Genomic DNA, 21,302 nt, shown 5'->3' with positions numbered 1-21,302 from the left:
GTAGGTGGATATCCACGGTTGTCGTACAGTCAAGAGAGGAGGCGACGACGGTCGAGCTTGCCGAGCTTATTGCATACAAAGGTCGTCGAACTCGGTCTCAAAATATCGCGATAAACGATAATCATATTATATCTCGAACAAAATACTAACAAGACTGTAAATATCTATTTATTGTGTAACTGATACATCATTGTACAATATTACACTGTGGCATGTTAATGAAAATAATAATATAGATAGGTAGTCATTAGGAAATAAATCATCACTGCTTTTTGATTGTTATACGTCATATTTAGGAAATATATTACATCAATTTCACTGAGTACTTTTTACCTATAAGAATAGATTTAAGATAAATTTATAATGTCGAAATATTAAAAACCACTAAAATCCAGTAAAATAGATTGCAATTTTCGTATCATTATATTTTTTTGTATATATATATATATATATACATGGTTAGTCGGATGATACTACTACGTATCCTCGCACTCAATAATTTCCCGTTATTTCAAACTGTTATAAAAATTACGTACCTATTGTACAAACATTAATGATTCTAATGATGCTTAATAAATAAATATATATTGTACATGTACTTGTATGTTGTATTGTCAATAAAATCAAATATTTTTAATACACAATACCAGTGGTGGTAACCAAGGTTTTTTTTACCGAGGGTCATAAAAAAAAATTCTTGGTGGGCCAAGTAATCATTTTACCATTGATTTTGAAAAATCCGACGTTTGGAGTCGATTTTTCTTCATTTTTTTTTGTTTTTTGAAACATAATGAACTGCAAACCATAATATAACTGCAGAATAACAAGAAACAACTAAACAACTGTTATTTGATGAATAATGTTAGGTAATGACCAAGTGCTGGCCGGTTAATAAATTATCGTGGGCCTTAGTTGGTCACCACTACATAATATACTGGAAAATATTTGGTTTAGCGATTATTATTAATTTATTCAGTGAAATCAATAGCCGGCGGAATTGTTAACTAGTGGAATCGACATTTAAAAATGTCCACAACATCAATATTAAAACTGTTGAATCGATATAAAACCATTCTTTACATATACTTTTAACAATGCTGTCATTTTGAATTAATTTTTCAAATGTCCATCTTATCCAGGTTTTTTTAAAAATATTTTTCACTGTATACCGACTGATATTGCAATTCTACGGATTAGATATAAATAAACAATACAAATAACGTATCGTTAAAGCATAAATTTAGCCGATATTTTCTTAACAATAATTGCGAGGAGCATATAAATATATATATAATACTGTATACTGTGTAATCTGTGCCGTTAAAATTATGCTAAATTATTCATTGTCACGTCGGCCGCACTTTCGTGCGTTGCATTTCTTATCGGTTGCTGGTTTACCGTGAGTTTGCGGGGTAAACTGTTGTTAAATAGAATGAATACTTCGTGAATGTTGTCATTATTAATATAGTACGACGGACTATAATAAAGTAAAACATTATAAAATATACAATATTATTAATTGTCACGTTGTAAGTAATTAAAAATAAAATAACGAAAAGTCCGATTTATTGTGTTACAACTTACAACGAGTTTCAAATACCGACTGTGAGGAATGAGAATACACCGGACACATTTTTTATGATCTGAGTTAGAAAAATAAATCGTGAAAATACTCGAAACGATCAACACGGAAGACAATTTAAAAGTGAATAATATTTGAAAAATGAAATTACTTAAATTACGTCACTATTGACAAAAAAAACTATATCGAACTGTAGGCGGAATTACTGTAGACATTTCAAGGGCCGGGAGTTAAAGGTTTCTACATCTTGCTGAATTATAAAGACTCTAAGTAGGTTATTACATCAACAATTAGATTATTCTATAGTAATGTAAAATGAGTATTTTATTTCTTGGTACCCACGCGTGAAATTCAAAAGTAAAAACCGACAAATAATATAATAAAATATACACGGGTTTCTAAACGCACATCACAAGATGTCGAAGTAAATATTGTTATTTTTAGTGTAGTAAATGCTTATAAACCCACCTACAACCCCCCCCCCCACCGTTAAAAGCACGGAATTTTCTTTTCAATTCGAAGTACCGGTCTTGTTGTCGAGGGTCAAAAGGGCGAGGAGTTAACGGCGATGGTCGGTACGCCTATCTGTGTGCCTATCTGTGCGCGGTGCGTTCTTAGAACTCTCTTCGGAGAGAGAAATCAAAACCACGTCACTAATCACGACGACCGGTATTACTATAACTATCCGCAGAGCATATTACTGAAGATCGGGTTAATAATAATATATAAGCAAAAACGCACTAAAAAGACACGATCCTCAGCGATGTGCAAGTATGATCTAATACGTATGATGTTACTATTATACTGTGACAAAAGCTCGTTTTCATAGGTAAATCGTCCCCGAGTAAAATAAGTATATCATTATGTATACATGTAACATAATATACTTTTATCCCTGTCATGTAAGTACTATCAGTATAGTGCATGACAATGGCAAGAGTGGCTGCATTAATCAAGAAAATATCGTACGTATCATAATAAACCGATACGGAGGGGAGAAAAGTATACTATTTATGTTCCGTAATAATAATTTCTGTCTATGCGCACACGCAACAATAGAACATAACGTCATAGCTGTTATTTGAGCGCACTTAATGCACAAGTACTCCCGGTTTTTTTTCTATTATAGTCTGAACATATTGTTTGTATGATAATATATATGTGCATATGTATACATTTTTAATTTTAATTGGGTAGAAACGTACGTTCTAATAATAGACCCTATCGGACTTTCGTGACGTCTCTGATGAGAAATTTTTTCAATTTTTAAAAATAATTTTAATTGCACTTTTTTAATGCATTTTAAAAAAAATGTTTGTTATGAGTGAATTAAATCGTATTTTCGAGGCATTTCTCTTGTTTTTTAGAGCATTTAAAATTAAATCCGTTTCCTAATAATGATAAATTAATTTCATGTTAAATTTTAGATACATCTATAGTTATTATTAAACAAATCATAATAACTGTTAAGACTTGAGCGTCAGGTAAAAGCCATCTTAAATATCAATTGTGGCATAATATTATATTAATAGAATAAAGTTATCAATTTTTTTTTTCATTAATAAAATACATTTACATTAACAAAACTTGTATTTACCATTGCACATAATTAACGATTGACCCAATACAGAAAATGTGTATACAGTTGCTTTTTGTAATAATTATTAACAAAAAAAGCAATTTTAACGCACCTGGAAACGATAACGTTTTGCACAAGTACTTTTTTCTCCACTTAAAAAATCATCCCTCACACTAGACCAACCGAAACGTGAAAAGCGAAATTATCGTCCAACATTGGAATCTGTAAGTCGGCCAAGTAATTGCAATTATATATAATATATATATAGCTATATATTTGTTAGTTTCTCGTTCTCATAACTCTTTTACCCTGCGAGTTCACATAAAACTACCGTAATTTTCTCTCTTTATATTACATACCTGAGTCAAAGTATAAATACTTTGAATTTCCTAAAATCGACTTGGAAAAAAAGTAAGCAAATAAAAATAAATAAATGTAGTATAAATAAACTAAATACATTTAAACTCAATTTTTAGCTGTGCGCAGTGTATACACGAAACTTTTATTTTAAACTCTTTCGTGGAACAATATTTTCAACAAGTTATTAGTTATAACCAGAGTATGGATTCTGACAGGGCATATTTCATATTATGTTGACTAGATAAATAAAATATACTAATATATTCTCGAAAATCAACATGTTACCTTTCTAGATTTGTGTAAATGTTTCAATAACATTTTTAATATTTTTCAATTTCTGTTTTTATTTCTAAATATTATATTTGTATTGGAAGTATTTTTAAAATATATACACAACTACACATAATAGTTCTTGATGAATTTGAATACATACTATTTGTTTTAATATTGTGGAATTTTTTAAAGTTATTAAATCGTATTTTTTAGGACGTTAATGTTAAGGTATTTAATTTCGTATTCTATAGTTATTATTACTTCGATAATTGCTACAATTATCGCGAGCTAGAACTTTTTTTTAAGTCATGTCAATAAATTCTACAATTTTTCAAAGTTATTTTATACGGTCTATAGCAGCCACCAAAAATGGTAGTGGTTTTTTTATTGACAGAGCTTACGGATTCGTGAGCGTATTTCCCGTCAGTACAGGCGAACGAGTCACAAATTATTTCCTCCGGTCAAGCAATTAGCTATCATTTTTTTTTCAGAAGAGGTGTTTTTAGGGGACAGTGCGTAGCATAACCGATTACAAACATATATATTCCAAGGTATATAAAACGTATCTCGGTTCACATATAATATATACATATATACTCGTATTATACATATTATGGGGAAAACGCCGCCGCCGCCGCCGCCGCCGTTGTAATTCGTTTTGCATTTTACTACGTGTGATGCGGAATAATGACTGCCCCGTCTTTTTCCCGTCTGGGATGATAACAATAAATTTAAATAATGGTTGTGGGTTTTATGATTTTTTTTTTCTCTCGTTACCATCTGCGTAGAAAATGATTTTTTTTATACATATTATATATGTATATATATACGCATGTGTATTTAACATTTGCATGAAATTACACGCTGCTCTCCGCACGCTTAAATCATCTCGTGCGCCTATACTTGGCCCATATTGCGTATAATGTACGAAAGGGTTGAATTGAAAATGAAAATTAACTATAAACCAATTAAATCATATCATATTTAAATACCAGACGATTTCGGTTTATAAATCAATTAAAAGCATGACACTCCATAGCTAAAAGAATAATAAAAACACATAATTTTACGCCACAGTTTTTTGACATAAAACTTACTGATTACGATACTTACTCCGGTCGTTAATTCGTTTACCACCAAAATAAAAACCAATTACTAAATCATTGAACCGATAATTAACATGAGGTATCCTCACCAAACAACTATTTTCCGTATTCCACGCCATTGTTTTTCGTGATGTATTGACAAGTGATAACCAGTCTCGATTTTTCGTTTCGAAACGTACTAAATAAGAAAAGCCATGGATAATAGTTATTATTAATCTCGATTTTATTTAGTTTGTATTTTCTCAGAATTCACAACCCGTATCTTATAATATTGTCCGATATTACTTTTATGTGGAATTTAACGTTGTTTAAAGTGAGATTTGATGAATAAATAGCATCCTAGAAAGTTACTGTCCCTGCACTTTACTATCAGCTCTTTCGAATCTCTCGATTTGTTCATGGTTCGGAATCCGTACCAGTACGATTGCGCGCTTGTGCGTCAGTAATTTATAACAAATTCAATTAAATCGTTTCATTACAAACTATAAATATTGTTGTTATAGAATACATAATATTATTATAGTTTATTTATGATCATAACAATCGTATGCGTATGAGCCGAAGGTTCTTCTTTGTAGTTTGAAAGTACCTTTGCGTGTTGTTGTTATATTTACAGTCTTGCGGTAAACGCGGTTTCAATCCCGATTGAATTGTTTTGAAACCAATACTGTAGGTAGAGTAACTGCAATATAGGTAGTGCGCAGTATAGTTTATTATAGAGGCTTTTAAATCGCTTTTTCTTTATTCCGTTTGATATGTAAAGAATTCCAATTAAATTATGGATCTGTGGGTTACGTATCTTATATAGCGTGGGTGATTGAACTTTTAGGCTCATTTATTTTCGTTTGCGAGGCTGTCGTAGACGGTACTGGATAACCGTAATATTATTATATTATGTCAGTATGTATATGCACCTATAATTATTAGTAGTATTGATGCATGTATATATGACTTCTGGAATCAATTATCAATAGGATTAGGTACAAACATAACGTTGATAGAATAAATTAAATTCCAACAACGATTTTTTTCCATGCAAATAATTGCCCGCAGTCAAATTAATAATCTGTTGAATATTTTTTTTAAAAATTGTCTTTGCCATTCCATTTGGGTGATCGATTACCGGTCCATTATCTACTTTAGTGAGGTTTTCGTATTTAAATCATAATTCCAATACGTTAACCATTAGATTAACTCTTAACTTTGTGTTAAGAAGTAAAATTATGATATCCTGCGATTTATTTGAATTATAATCTACTGCAAAGCGTTACATGTTTTACAATTTAATACGTTACAATGTAATATCTGTTGCAGGTTTACTATGGGAATATATTCGATGACTATTATTTTAATCGTATAATCACGCTCATATAACATGGCGCTTTCTAGAGATTTGTTGACAACTCGAAATCTCGACGCATTTGTATTTAAATTGTACGATAACATATAGGTACACAGTATGTGTACATGTTATTTATATATATCCCACATATTGTAAAATGGATTTACTCACAAATTGACTGTAAATCCCAGAGTAACAATGTTTGTTCTTCGTTTATATAGCGACATATTCGCAAAGGTAAATATAGTATACTGTACAAGAATATATATATTTTTTACTTTTTGTGCGTCGTTTTTTAAGAAAATAATTAAACACAAATCGTTGTTCTGCCCATTACACGTCATATCCGAAAGGAGGCCATCCCTCTGGCTATTGACGTTAAGTCTTGATTAATTTATAAAATATTTATACCGAGGTTATGGTTTTTTACTTTATATATATATATATATACATATATCTAGTAATGTTATTACTATTAATATTATTTGTATTCGTATACACGTGGCTTCCACGAATCTCAAATGCTCCTTAGCCAATTTTCCTACTAGATCTTTTCCGCCCCTATTCGTATTATGTTTTATATTCATTGAATAAATAATTTAAGAATACAATTCTATGACAATACCATATGCCAGAGTCTCTCGACTCTATTGTATTCCAACAAATCTTAGACTTGCATAATAACCTTATAAATCGTATGTTTATTTAAGTCCTGCAACAAAGTTAAAATGTCTTGTTTTAGCCATGGCTACATATTATTATATGATATATTAGTAATAATAATTAATATTATCGACTAACGTAATATATTTTAATATTGCGTTATATTATGTATAATTTTTACTATACAATTATGTAATTTAGTTAAACATGAATATTTTTTAATTATTAAGCTTTTTAATTTTATTCGATGGGGGGAGGGGTTCAATGAAGAATCATATACTTTGAATTGATATTACGACTTAATTAACACTCGTGTACTATTTCTGTTATTATAATATGCATAATATCAATTGTTCAATTTTAAACAGTAGGTAACTCCTACATAAATATATTGTGCCTTTAAAGTACCTTATACGGTGTTCAAATAATTTTTACATCGTGGCTATGACACATTATAACACATTTATTATGTCATCAGAATATCTAAGTACCATTCACGTCATACATGTTTATTTTGAAAAATGTACATTAGAAAATAAAATATCGCATGCGTTTCGAGCACACGCTAACGGATGCGCCGTCTACTTATACAATAATATATGCATAAATAGTTTTATACGAAACGTCTTGATGTCGTTTTTAAAATACATTATTTACATTATACGCACAGTAATAGTGTTTTTAATATCACTCAAGATCTTAAAAGTATTTGAACAATAATTATCGAAAAAAATGAACGTTTAAAAACTGTAAAATATTAATTATACATTTACACATTTTATTCGAAACAATAATTTATCTCTTATGAATAGCAAAACTGCTTGAACTAATTTGATACAAATTAAAAGGGTCTTGTTTCTTCAATTTTGCTCTTTTTATTTTAAATGATGTGATTGCTGCTCTAGACGCCACTTATATTATGTAAGTCAGTACAATCGATGAAGTTGTTTTCTTTTGTTACATATTTTTGCGAGTGAATGGTTCAATAATATCACTATTGAATAATTATTCAAAATAAAGTCTTGATTTGTTGTATAAAAAATTTATGCCTGATATAAAATTTGTACATATTTTAATATTAAGGAACCGCTACACCAGTATTTGTTTTCTCTGTCTACCTCCCACAGAATATAGGAACAAAGATACTCCGTATTTCCACGATTACTACTCTCTGGTTCAGTTTAGAGCAAAAGCATTTATATCACCAGATAGATTTTTAATATTCACAATTTTGAATAAGTTATTAATGGTTAAAAATAATCGAAATTATTCTAAATTCATATTTATAAAAAATGTAAATATTAAAAATCTATCAGGTCAATGCACAGAAAATACTCTTCTTTAAAAAATATATGATAGGTGCTTTTGCCCTAAATTGAACCAGAGAGTCATAATCGTGAAAATACGGAGTATCTTTGTTCCTATATTATGTGGGAGATAGGTAGAGAAAACATATGCTGGTGTAGCGGCCTCTTAAAGCACAGATATATTTTAAAAATCAACGCTTATATGGTTGTATAATATTGTTTTATGTGATATGGAAGAATGGCTAACCTTCAGAAATTATGCCAAGAAATATGAGTTAATAAAAAAATAAGTGACTAAGAAGGTCAATTGAGAATTTGATCACTGTCATAATTTTAGCAAAACAAAATTACGTAGGAATACAATATTATGATAAACACAACACGATTTAATCTGCAAAATTTGCTGAAAAACACGCTAAAAATACAAAAACACTGAAATATAAATTAACAAATTCCCACGTAGAATAAACATGTCTTTAATATTTAAAAATAAATTATTTTATAATAACATAAGTATTATTTTTAAATAAATTAAACAAATTATACCTACCTAACAAAGAATTTTCATAACAGCGAAATATTTTCGAAGGGTAAAACAAATGCTCAGTCTTCGTCGTGTCCTCTGGTTAATTTTTAATGGTTAGGTACCTATATTGTAAATAAAAAAAATTGTACCCAGCTCACTAATTTGGGTTGACACGTAAATTTATTGCAAACTAAACAAAATGACTTTTTATAGCAACTTATTATAATTTATTAGTGCCCGCCATGTTCATCTCTATATTATATTGTATCGGTGCGCCAATGCGACAGGTTTGGTACTTATGCAGTTGGTTCGAATCATAAACGGCAATATTACTATATACAGGACGTACCCGAATATCTGTGTATATTATATCCTATTATTTATTTAGATGCTATTCTACTACACCGATTACATACCATTCGTATATTACCATCCCGTACATGAAATAAAACCCGTGCATGAATCCTACCCTATTATTGGTCTATATATTTAGAGCGAAATTCTAAATTATTACAGACTTATTATTAACTTAATATGGTATAAGTAATCTAAATATGACAACACACAATTTGATATTTAATTACATTTCATAGTAGATAATGTAAGCATTTAAACTTATAATTTATATTAGCATTTATAATAAAAAATAGAAATGAGTACCATTATTATATTATACTTTACCGAAAATTCTGAGATTTGTACGAAAAGTAATACCATACCAAATTATAATTACTTAAATGGTTATTATTAATTTAATTAATATACTATAATAGGTGTACATAATTTATGAGTAAATTAAATTAACTACCAACTAAAAAGACGATTATAGAAATATATAAAAAATAAGAATATATCTCTTTCGAAAATAGATAATACCCATCATATTTAAATAATTAATAATAATTTAAAATACTCAGATGTGCATAATTAATGAGTTTTTCCATTATCTAAATTTTTTTTGATTTTTCTGTCAGATAGATCATTAAATTTTACCTTAGTGTATCTATTCAAAAATATTATAATATTGTAGGCAAGTAATTATACCTACAAGTAAATAAAAAAATGAATAATAATATTTAAATTTGTACTTAGTATATCTAATTAAATTAATATACTCGTAAAGATTGAATACAAAAATATTGACATATATCATAAATAAGTATTAGTTAAATTATAACATAATTACAAAACATTATAATGATAGTAATATACTAATATGTGCACTCGCTCGTCATCGTCCAAAATTTTTTATTGGAAAAATGAGTCCGTAGAGTTAAATTGAATGAAGTATAATTTTATATTAAAAAATAAAATAAAAAAGACCACATACAAGTCTAAAACGGGTACAATTTAATATGAATCGAAGTAGTCGAAAACTTCATTAAATTATTATAATATTACTAGATAATAATATAATTTATCAATAAATAATAATAAAATAGGGTTTGGAAACGGGTCCGCGAAATCCTAATGTCTCGGCCGATTAGAATTGATTAACGCAGGTACTCGCTGGCTTGTAACAGACGATGCTGCATACTCGTCGTCTGGGTGATTTTTAGTTAGATCAGAAATTATCTGCGATGGTGGATTCCCCCTGCATACGTTTCTGTACTGATAACATATTTTCTAAAATTGTCTTCAGTTATATTCTAATCTGAAAGAATTGTATAACAAGTACTGTACTTGGAAATGTCAACATTATTTAAATTATTATAAGCCGTGTATATATGTTGGATCCATATAGAGTGAAAAATTTTAATAAATTCGTGTAGCGTATTACATAAATAGTGTCTACACTCTACGGACTACACGTATGAGTCAAGAATATAATCGTATATCTACGTAAATATAATATAGCTTTTAAATCATATTTAATAAATTTTAAATATTGATTGAAATATTTACTATTTAAGCTACTTTATATTTTCCATGCAAACTGTGAAAATATTTGAAAATTCACATTTGTTGTTAATTGTTATAAAAGTCTATGTAAAATAAATAAATTTTAGCCATAAATAAAACAGTTTGATTTCCACACGAAATAAATCATAATAATTGTATTAATAATCGAACAATATATAAATAAGGTTAAATTATCGATTTTAATCAAACATTTAATATAAGTTTAATATAAGTAGGTACCCAAAGTATTTTTTTTTTTTAATTTATTCAACAACAAAAAACATTTTTCCGCAACAATCCTCCGCTCAGAATTATTTTTCGTATACAATGATATAATATCATTGAATTCAAATTTAACACATTTTTACAGATAATAGCTAGTGATCTACCATCTACTCCTTGACAAATGACAATGTATAGTACCTATAGTATTCGTTTATTTATTTTAACAGAATAATAGGCCACACTGAGCATGCTCGAGCAGGACCCCATGAAGACTTATTTAATAAATGTTATTCTTAATATTAATTTTATATTACTCATATTTACATAGATCTTTATATCACTAAAACAAAAAAAACTTTAACTCTATTAAGAACACTATTATTCATATTTTAAAATATTATAGTTGGATTACTATTAAATTATAAATATTTCAAAATATTAGTAAAATAAAGCACTGGAGAGGAAATATTCCCTTCAATCTTCATCCCCCTTAATCCTTAATTATACCCCTGCTATGAAATGTAATTAAATATCAAAATGTGTGTTATCATATACCTATAACATGGTTCCTATACCATATTAAGTTAATAATTTAAATTTTCGCTCCGAATGTATAAACTAATCATACAGCTGGATTCATTCATGAGTTTTATTTCTAATTTAGTTTTTTTTATAATTACCATTCTGTACACCAAGTGGTGGTTTTTTTTTTGTTTTTAATTTTATATCCTGAGACAGAATAATTATTTATTAGCGTTTCGATATATTTCAGAGATCGAATACTTACTGTGCATATCAATATTTTGTTATTTATGATGAATTAAAGTCTAGATATCGTGAGTTTTTACGTACATACTCTTTGCTATTTTATTTAAACTTTAAACTTTATATTAATATCAGCTTATCTATTATTTATATTATAAACTGTATAGGCTATAAAAAAATCTGTCTAAATTAAATTTTCCAATTTATATATATTATGAATATATTTGTATAAAAATATTCTACTTTAACTTACACAATGGGTGGTGTGAAAATAAAAACCTTTTATATCCTTTGATTCCTGAGTCATATTACAACAGTCATGCAATAAATTTCAAAACGTTTATCCATCACCAACAGGCCAGAAGACAGGCTGGCGGAATACTAGAAAAAAATCACAAACCGATCAAATTATTAGCTGTTTATGAATATTTGCTCGTTTTTTATGAAAATGATGAATTTTATAAATTGAATTATCAAAACCATTCAGTAACTTCAGCTGTAATTAAAAAAAATTAATTTAATTTAAATTAAAATCCTAAAACGTGTTTATTGATATATTCGCCTATTCGGTGCTGATCGCCAGTTTAAATTATAAATCAGAAAAATACATGTATAGGTAAGTTAATTACTTTGCTTATCGACTTCAATGTGTTGTTGAACGTGTGAAATAATAATATGATTATAGTTTGATAAGCTTATTTAATATAATTAAACTTTCTAAAATATTGTACTAAAAATTGGTAAAAACAATAAATTTATATTTTAAAGAGTGCTTAAAAATAATAAAAATGTTCCGAACATAATATTTTTATAAAGTCTATATAAAACACTAAAACGCAGTAAAAAGACTCCAACACATAACCGATAAACATATCAAATCTATAATAAATTTTTATGATTTTAAAGTATATATTTTGGTAATAATATTATAATATTAGTTTATTCGATTTAGTCAAATAGAAAATGTCTTTTTATATGTATATAGTGGAAATATTATAAAATTTTATAGATATGGACATCATATATTTTGTTCAGTGATTCAGATAAAAATAATATTTTATATACCACATCAAATGCTTCATGATAACCGGTGCTTTTCATAACTGTGCCGTTAATACTCCGTAAAGGAGGCATAGCACCTATTCTGAGTGTAACATTAATTACATATCACATTTTGTACCTATGTTGGTACATATATTTTACAAAATAAACGTTTGCAAACGCAATATAATTACATATAATATATTATTTAAACTGTTAAAGTCGTATTCTCGAATTATTATTGTACCTACTTGATTATGATATTATTTTGTACACAAATTGTAGACAAACTTTGTGCGAAGTTTTAGATTTATTCATTAAGTTTCATGGGGTTAAACGATTTTATAGTTTGGCTTAATGTTATTACAAAGAAATTTTACATCACAACATTTACTTTGTATGCGCATTTGTCTATCCAAAATGATGTCGTTTAACCCAGTATTAAATAGAAACAGTAATTTGAGTCACGTAAAAGTTCTAAATTATACGTTAAATTCGAATTTATAATTATATTAAATTTGAAACAAATGAAGGCCTAGTTACATAATTGCATTTGAATTATCTTTACGTTATAATATTAAATAAGTATTTAATTTATTACGATAATTATGAATCATACAATGCGGTGGCGAAGCTTAAGTTTTAGTTGATATTGAATAAAATAATACTAATACGCTTGGATTCCTCCCTTTTTATTTTACCTATTCGATAATACATTTTTTCGTATGAGTAATTAATAATTCCATCATTTAAAATGACACAAATTAAATCATCAGTTATGAGGACAAATTATAATATAAAAACAACAATATTAAGAAACACATAGGTACCTATCAGCTATCAGTAATAACGATTTACAGGGGACGATGGCGTGACAACGCGATGGCGATGTCGATAATTAAGAAAATCCGAATAGCGAGACATGTCTCATAGCGAAGATAGTAAGCCCCACTTACATTGAAATCCCCCCTGTACTCGCTTGCCCATAATTAGGAGACGTTGCATCGTAACGTTTCTTTGATATAATATAATATTTGGAATGACCCTTACGGCCGTATTGCGCGCATCTAATCTATTTTAATAATTCTCAAAGACTATAACTGTACAACGAAAAACCAATTTTAACAAATATTAAAACATATATCATTTTTATAATATAAATGACGTTAAAATTTGTAAATATTTTATAAAGCAAAATTATTTGTCCTGTGTTCTAATTTTTTAGTGGGTAGACGTCTCATCGTCTCCTATGACGCTTCGCCACTGATACGATGTATTAATGTAATAATAACAAATACAATTTTCGAAAAAAACATAATTATTTTAATATTATCATCGCTCAATTAAATCGAGAGTACTCTTAAAATCCATACTTAAAAGCTGATACTTCACTGTGCCTAATAGTTTATTATGCATAAAGTTAAATGTTGAACATGATCATTGATCACTGAAGTCTATACGATTATATTCTAATTATATTTTTGATGTACAATAACAAAATATACATCAATTTACATTAGTTTCGCGCGTAATTAGCGTAATAGTTATAATAAGATGCCACACTGTATATTGTATATACTAAATATATTTATTAATTTTTTCAATATTGAATATTTTTAGTTACCAACTATAAATATTATAGTATAATATTTATATTGGCTCTGTAATTATACAAAATTCATAATTATTATCATCAATTCTCGAGAGTTTCAACTTTATGTGTAGTGAACTTGGTATAACCACTATTATCATAGTAATAGGTTTTATAAAAAAAATGTATTACATTTTTAGGTGCAACATAGAGTTAAATCAAAAGATATTTATTAGTGCGATAATAAATATAATTTAGTGTCGTTATAAAACATTGTGCAAGGCATTAAAACTAGTTTGTAATAAAATTACTCGTAAAACAAATTATATAAATTTTTTTAGCATTTTCTTTGCAATTAAATAATGTTATAGTCGTTAATAACGTATGTTATATCATGGAAACTTATTTTACCTAGCTCACAAAACTACCTTTAATAAACATATACTGAGATAATAATAATAGCGAAGCCCTATTATACACAGGATATATGATAATATATGATTATATATGATATATATTTATATATGATTTATAATAATTTCAATTAGTGACAAAAGTTAAATTTTACTTACCACTTAAACTATGACTAGTTTAGTGTTCTCTAAACACAATATTCAAATTATTGGTTTTAACGTGTTTAATTTTTATTAAAATGTAGCGATTAAGTTTGTGTTTACGTGTGTATTTAAATTTACACATTTCGGCGTATTATAAAGGGAAAATTTCTCTGCGATTTACTTATACGAATATACTATATTATTGTGGTCATTATAATGTATTATATTGTTAACTGACCGGTGAAAATAATCAGACATTTTTAAATATATATATACAGAGAGTAAAATAGTGTGATAGTAATTTACCCATTGAATACAAATGAAATATCATAAATTTAAATATATAGACATTTTGTCAATTTTAGTACTTCCGAAATAACATGATGCAATACAAATCGTTTTATGAGTATTAAGTAAAAAAAAAAAAATCGTCAAACGTAATTTTATAATAATAAATGTCATAATATAATAATGCCATTAAATGATTCGACGCGATTTTAATGTAATTAATAATAACAACGAAATCGAGAAAAAAATGCTTTAAAATGTATTCGACGTTTATAACAAAATAATACGCATAAAGCCTTTCACTTCGACACGCCGCGTTATAGTTGGTGAATTTTTTTATTTCGGAAATATTATTGTTGTCGTACCTTATGCGTGAGAAATTACCGGCTCTATACAAAAGTCGACGTATAGCGGCATCATATATCGTCAGCGATCTAAATGATATACCCATTGCATTGTTGTTTCGACCCCAGTCGTGTATTATTTATTTTATAATATAGAGTGGTTTACCAAACGTGCCCACCCTATTTTTTTCTTCGAGAATGAATTTATTAAAATTCTGATTTTTGAATTTTTTTTTAATATATTCAAGGGCCATTGATATGTTCAGTTATTTAGATTTTTGATACCATTAAATAGTATGATATGCACTCGTGTAGTGTTGCTAGCCTATATTTTTTCAAATAATAACTAACTTGTTTTATACTTTTTTTTTAAAATTATGATTTATCTAAACAAAAATTTGAACGAATAAATTCTGGGTTATTAAAACGTATAATTTACTAAAATATATAATATTCCTTAAAAATGGTTCTATTCTCTTAAAGAATACAGTAGATTGGTGTAATATTAAAATAAGTATTTATTGTTCAAAGACGATTTTGACAAACTATAATACAATTTTGATAGATTAATATTACTTTGGTAATTTAATTATTTCAAAATCATTATAGCTTCTACTTCTAAATCCACAACGCTAGAACTTTGAACCTATTATCTTTATTACTTACAAAATGTTATGGAACTCAAAAACCACTTGTTTGAATTTCGATTTAGATACATCAACGATTAAAAAAAAATGTTTTATAATAATTATAGTATATTAATATAAGGTAAAATTATCATTTGAAAAAATAAATTAGTATCGCCACAGGATACTCCTATAATAATACAAAAAATGAGAATGAAATTATAACTCATAAGTGTATATTATATTGTTGTTATATGTGTACCTATGTATAGTTCCAAAAACCGAATTTGAATAATAGTATACAAAGAACTTGGGGCGAGCATGCTTGATGAATCATTCTATATAAGTATACTTGAATACTTGCAAAGTCGCAACTTTTACTTCTGATATCTGGCATATACGAAATCGTTGCCACGCATGCGTACAAGCATAGGTATTATAATATATGAAATCCTTAGATCATATACCAACATTGTATATACGATTTAGATTCAAAGGTATAGACACGTTATTAGCTCCTGACGACGACGGTGTTCGCACAAATGGTGGTTTTAAAGTTGTACTATACGTGATGTGCATGGATGTATAATTGTAAAAGGTATTGCAGTAATATCGACGTGGTGGTAATAATAATACGACATAACCCCGCGAGTAATAATATTCAAACGAATACGCGACCAACTGTGTGATACGTTCACCGAGCTGTGCGGAACATTGCAATAACATAACAAAACATTATACATCATATACGTTTACCTATTCATTTCTCTGAACTATTCATCGTGCACATCAATAAAATCGTAATATACCAACGTTTTATTCAACATTACCCCCACACCTCTTCATCATTATATATTTTCCGAACTAATACAAATTGTAATCTTCCATACTAGCAAGTAACATTTTATGTACTTACAAATAATACAAAAATTAAAAATTTTTAATACAAAACAAAATAATATTCATATATATTATAATATTCCTATAAAAGTCAGTGGGTTTAATAATAATATATTATATATTCAACTCGCTACTAGGGAATATACGTTATTGGTCGGAAAACATCGTCTATATTACCACATTGTTCAAATTATGTATAGTCCATATAGTTAGATTTTATTTATAAAAACGTTTAAAATACATAGGTATTTGTTATTGGTTATTACATTGACATTTTCATTAATTTTGACTATATTTGATCCCATGCCACAACTCATTATGTAAACCATATCATTATTATTTAGTTACATATCTACGTATTATAATATTGTTGTGTATTAGGTATGCAATAGGTATGTAATAATTTCAGTCGTGCTGTAATTACTTTTAACTGAAAGCACTATTAATAAAAACTAGACACAATATACAAATATCATATACACAACAAATACTTTGATTTAAAATGTGTGGTTGGGTTTTTCGGATAAATATAAAGTCCCCTAAATTTTTAGGGAGGGATAATACTTTGGTCAACGTTTACATACTTACGCGTGCATAATACATAGATATACCTACGTTTCGTCCTCGGCCGTCAAGTGAAAAATACAGAAACAAATAACAACGCGGACAGGTTACAGGCTACTAGCTGATACCTATAAAATCTATACATACATGTATATTATTATACGCATATATTTTATAAAAGGCAACCCGCGATTTAAACTTTTCTCGCGCTCGTGCAGCGCAATCCTGTTCCCCGGGGATCATCGACATACGTATATGGTCTACGCGGGATATTATATCACCGCATTGCGTATACCTGCACAGTTCGTAGCACTATGTTAATAAGTTATACATAGTTACGATGTGTCTATGTGTGTTACGTCTCGACCGTCGTATTTTGTACACAATAGAATAGAATATATATATATATACATTTAATTCATAATATTATAATTATAACAGTGCTTACTAAAAATGTTGTGGGGTAGACGACATTTTTACGCGTTCAGGCGTCGATTGTTATTTGTAAGTTTCACTTGTGGTACATTTTAAAGGCCCCGTATTATTGGAATATCGTAGATGCACGTGGTAATAATCACTTTTGAGAGGTACCTAATCGAATCCAGATAACAATAAGTATCACTTCAACCAGCAAATTAAAAACAATAATCATTTTTGCTCATAACTCAATAGTAAACAATATAGTATATCTTTAACGATTCGATAGACTTAGGTCATAAGATGATAAAAACATAAATATGTTTTAATTAACAAAACGTTCAATAATGACATTATTAAAAGCAAACTACAGAATTATTTTAATATCTATGCATATTCCATATATTTTACAAAGAAAAAATGTTTTTGATAATTTAATAAAAACAGAAATAAAACGATTGAGACCATTGAATTATATTAAACTAAATACACAATTATTATACATTACTAACTGTCCCCGTACAATTTGTTGTCCGTAAAAAATATATGATTCAAATCGTGTTCAATTCGTTATTACTCTACGTGGTAATGGACACTGTCAGTATAAAACCATTCATGACTAACGAACAAAACTTCAACAACTTTTCAAAACTTATTTCATCATTAACTGACATTGTGAACATTATCGGCCCACTACCTATCACGTCGTGTTTCCCACCAATGCTATTACTTCCTTTTCGCTTAGCATTCTTTCTGACTTTTTTCTTTTTGCTCGACTATTGAAGGTCGTGACTAAATATCAAATAGCCTATAACCTTCCTCGATAATTGGACTATTAAATACAAAAAATATTTTTTCAAATCCGACTGGTAGTTCTAGAGATTAGCGAATTATAATAAAAAAAAAAAAAAACAAACTCTTCAGCATTATTATATTAATAACATCTGATCCATCGCGCGTTTCCGAGATCTCTAAATGTTTGTGAATACACGATATTATTTGTTTTTCCTTTTGGTGCGTACACAAATAAATCAGAATGTTTTCCAAGGGGTTATAAATATAGGCTGGCCACATACAGTTGTCCATATAGAAAGCATGTATTCTCCAAATCTAACCCACACGATAGCCGCGTTTTTTCTTGTGCTTTATTGGTGGTCATCATTGTAAAAACGAGTTGCACTGAAAACTGCAAAGTTTGAATTCAAGTGGCATATCTGTTGAGATCTATGGAATACGTGGCAACAGTACATCTTCTCTCTTGAATTTTCGATTCAAAATTGTAGCTTCAATGACATTTTTCATCATCTTTTTCTTGTACCGCTACAAAGTCGTGATGGATTAATGTTTCAGAAAAAAACGACAGGCACGTCAATTTGCAATGTAAAAATGTGGGGTTGCGGTGGCATACTTGGAAAATCGAGTGAATTTAAAAATCGCGTTAAGTAATTATTGACAACCTTGCTTTATTGCATCATAGTACCGATAGACTTAAACGTTGTCGTTTCGCCTGATATTCCGTTTTGAATGTTCAAAAATTAATGGCATTGATTTTGTTTTTTGTAGCTGCTATAATATAGCACGTGCACTGAGCCACTGAAAATTTAATTTAGGCAATTTCGAATAATATTTGGGAAAACCATTTGAATCAATTCGTCTTTGGTTTATGTCATTTTCCAAAAGTTTGTTGGCAATATGATACATTGAGCAGATATGTCTATTGCCATCTTCACATTTCTAATATCCGACAATTTATTGTTTTACGAATCGTTCAGTGAATCACTTTGTAATTGAACTATTATTTAAATACTAATAATAAAGTAAATTCAATATTTTCGGAAAAAAATTATATCAATCTACTGTAATACTAAAAGTAAAATAAATGACTAATGGCTATATCATTAAAAAAAAACATATCACTTTGTGATATAGGCTGTAGAAAGTTTCCGCTCAGAATCGTTTTTCGTATAACACATGTACATCATTGAATTAAAATTTAGCACACATGTAATAGTGACCTGCTCGATACCTAATGTACAACAGAGTGATAATCACTTACCACTATTTTGTATTATAACAATACTGACAGTTTTACTCTTCTATACAAATATATTTTTATTAATTTAGTATTTAACTTATTTGTATTTTGACTTTGAGAATACTTTAAAAAAAATATATGTATATATATATTAATATTCGTGAATATTAGTTAATGTGTGTTACTTTATAAATTGTATAATATATTACAAATTTCTTTCTCTTAAATTATAATAATTATGGTTTGTAATAATCATTATTGTTTTATTTTTTATTTATTTTTTTTTTTTGTGATTATTAATATTGGGATAAACTATGATAAACAAGTTTTTTTCTGAATATTTTGTTTGTTCCAAAAAATTGAAATTTTATTTGTTAAAACGAAAACAAATGTTTTCTTAATTATTATAGTAAATAATCAAAATATTTTACTTTTCACACATTTTAGACATTACATGTAGAATGAAGATGATTAACAAAAAATTATTATATATTGCAATTTTACATAAATAATTCTATCGCATTCATTGTGTAAATAATGATCAGTAGTGATATATCATCGATAATGCAATTCGTTAAACATATCGTGTTTAAACAGTTCGGAATAGACTACTAGTAATATATTATATTAAAATCTGTCAACGGTATTGTTTCTTTCGTTTTTCGATCATTTGTAAGGTAATAGCTGACGTTTTCAGTCTTCCGCCTATTCTCCACGTAATTTTCTTCCGTGCGATAAACTATAAAATATGCTAATATATTTGTGTTGTATTTATCTACTGGTGATAAACATTTTATACTATGATGTATGCATTTATAATTTATATATTAAATAATTAATATCATAAGGTACCAAGACGTAAAAGAAGGATAATATCATTAAGCCCTACGAGCGCAAGAACGGAAGAAAATACCAATATAGAACCTATTACACGTTATAGGAACGATGACAAAAAAATCTTGTAAAAGCAAAGCAGAAGAAGAATATCAGTACCTATGCTACAAGTAATAAGTGTAGGAAAAGTGAATGCAAAAACTAATCATACTAGATATTTTAGTTTTTTTCTTTAAAAATATGACGATAAAGAAGTATGGAAACTGGGTGGTATATATTATAACGTCCACGCTCTAACGCGTCACCGGAACATCCTACATTCACGCGAACATAATGTTATAATATATTATATTATACGAGTATATACACGATGCACAGCCGCTATGTTATTCATAATAATAATATGTACACACTACATACTCGAGTGTAACAGAAAAACTACACGTTTTTAGTTTTTTACACTTTTATATTAAAA

Source organism: Rhopalosiphum maidis, chromosome 2 (genome assembly GCF_003676215.2).
Source record: "Rhopalosiphum maidis isolate BTI-1 chromosome 2, ASM367621v3, whole genome shotgun sequence".
In the NCBI taxonomy this organism is placed as follows: domain Eukaryota; kingdom Metazoa; phylum Arthropoda; class Insecta; order Hemiptera; family Aphididae; genus Rhopalosiphum; species Rhopalosiphum maidis.
Note: the sequence above shows the minus strand (reverse complement) of the source record.